The 2,500-nt window shown below is 38.3% G+C and overlaps 1 protein-coding gene across 1 annotated transcript in view; it reads left to right on the forward strand.

The window, feature by feature from the left end:
- Nucleotides 1-2,500, forward strand: part of LOC127425923 (uncharacterized) — a 393,067-nt gene that overhangs the window by 51,628 nt on the left and 338,939 nt on the right. The gene's annotated exons all lie outside the window — the stretch shown is intronic.

The following is a 2,500-nucleotide window of genomic DNA, read 5'->3' on the forward strand; positions in this document are numbered from 1 at the left end:
AGCTCCAGTTACTGTTAATTACCTTGCCTGTTGCTGTTAATGCAAATAATAATTATTAACAGTTAATGTTGTTGTGGTGGACTGATAAAAATGTATTCATTTATCTGAATTTATCTATGAGAAATTTTGTTCATACAACTAGGTGGTAAATTATAGGGCAGTAATATGTAAAATAATGTATATAAAATATACTGAAATATATCACATGACAGCATCACATGACCATATCAAAGAGAAGACAAACACATACATTTACATACATCTGATACAACAACAAAAATCACACAAGTGTAACCGGGTCTGCTTGACCCGTTCCGAGCGAGATTCGAACCGGGGTCTCCGACATGCGAGGTCAGAGGCACAAAAACCATATATGCAAGGTATGCAATGCATAGGGGCGCCATGTAAAGGGGTGTGCCAGCGGCTCACTAAAGGTGGTGCAATCGGCCTCCTCGACCCCTCCAACATCACACCCCACCCCACCCCACTCAATGCTTATAATGGATGACACTCCCCTCGCACCCCCCCCCCGCTCAATGCTTATAATGGATGACACACCCCCCGCCCCCCCCCCCCACTCAATGCTTATAATGGATGACACTCCCCTCCCCTTGCCCCCCACCCCACTCAATGCTTATAATGGATGACACTCCCCTCGCTTGACAGATACATTGGGCACAAAATGTAGTTTTGCGTACCCGCTCGGAAATGTGTAGTTGCACCCCTGTGCGAGGTGGACGCGCTAACGAGGAGGCTAAAGACTACAGCCTCTAACGTCAGTCACTAGTGCGCCTCTTGAGGCCAGAGGAGTGAGGTTTACACACCTTAAACACCAATTAACTAGATTTGTACACTTATTCCCAATACCTCCTCTCTGATGTTATTTAACAGCTTCAGTGCCAATATATCTAAGAAAAGAAACTAGATGATGTACTAAAGTAAAATGTGTCGCCACAGAACTCTTTGGATCATGATTTCTAATAGAACTTCTATGTTCTGAAATTCTAGTCTTAAAAGACCTACTTGTCTTACCAATGTAGACCACAGGGACACTGAAGCATATGCAGTATATGACACTATTTGTCTTACACGAAATCACGCCCTTGATATTAAATAACTGAGTTCTGGTTTTATAAGTAAAGCTGCAATGCTGGCAACTACCACAACGATAGTTACCAGAAGGCACCTCACTCAAAAAACGAGAAGCATTGATAATATTGAGTCTCTTAATTGCACATGTGGTATACGCAACAGCGACCTCGTGTGGCGAATATGCGCAATAACACTTTCAAATCTTGTTGAAGACGAATGACCAACACTTCATCCTCTCTTTCAAAACTAATTTTTATCTCCAAATAGAAATGTTTCCTTTTTAAGTGAGGCTACTGTACTAAACTGACCCATAGGTAGATGTTTTTAACTTTAACTGAGTAGATTTAATAGCCGTGCTGCATCAATGCCTTATAAGTCTATGTTTGATAGAAGTGCGCTAAACTATGCTGACGTCAGAGGAAGGGTGTAGACTTCCCCGACAAGCTCATTTCTATATTCTATTCTAGCCGGTCCACTCTGTTCAGTTGTTGTTACGCATATCGACCACAAGAGGCCGACAAATATCAAAGCTCATACATTATATGCCTGAGGGACCGTTTAAAAAAATAAAAATATTTAAAAACGAGATTATTACAACCCTATATGATCGCAGCACTAAACTACACAGCTTAAAACAATTTACGCAAGGCAACATATCGACAATCTCTATATTACAAGACTTCAGGGCTATCACACAGTCCAAAGAGTCCAGCAAGTTTGTTGTACAATCGCCTAACATTAAAAAATAACCTTAAAACGGTTGTTTGCTTCGCCATGCTTGACCTGACTGCGCTTATGACGTAAATATAGTAGAAGAGTTGATTGACAGCGACGCAGCCAATTAGATCACGGAGCATTTCATTTATTTATTTAATTTTCTCAGTTACACAAAGTTGTTAAGATTTGTTTGCGACCTGATTTTTAGAAATCAGAATTCAGGCTTTTTTAAACTAATTTAAAATATATATTTAAAGTAAAAAATAAAAAATATTATATGTAATATTGCGGGTGGTCGCACTTGGCTCCGCCCCCTGACTATGCCTTAAATATCTAATGTTTTATTTATTGATCTTTGTGCACTTGATTATTGAATACTAAACATTTCTAAAATTATAACTGAACTGTTTACATTTTTAATACTGATATATTAGCTGATTCTGGTTTCTCCCCCCAAAAATATATTTTAATTTTTTCGCTTCACTAACTAATATCTTATGGAGTTTCTCTTCCTTGCCACAGCCGCCTTTGGATTGCTCAAGTAAAATATTTTCAATTTAGTTTTCAAATTAATCTGTTCACTGGAGACTTTAAGACATTTAAGACATTATAACATGATTTTCTGTAAAGCTGCTATGGAAGAAAAAAATATGTATTGAGAAAAGTTCAGTACAAATAAAAAAACAAAAAA

The sequence above is a fragment of the Myxocyprinus asiaticus genome, chromosome 35, assembly GCF_019703515.2.
Source record: "Myxocyprinus asiaticus isolate MX2 ecotype Aquarium Trade chromosome 35, UBuf_Myxa_2, whole genome shotgun sequence".
In the NCBI taxonomy this organism is placed as follows: Eukaryota; Metazoa; Chordata; class Actinopteri; order Cypriniformes; family Catostomidae; genus Myxocyprinus; species Myxocyprinus asiaticus.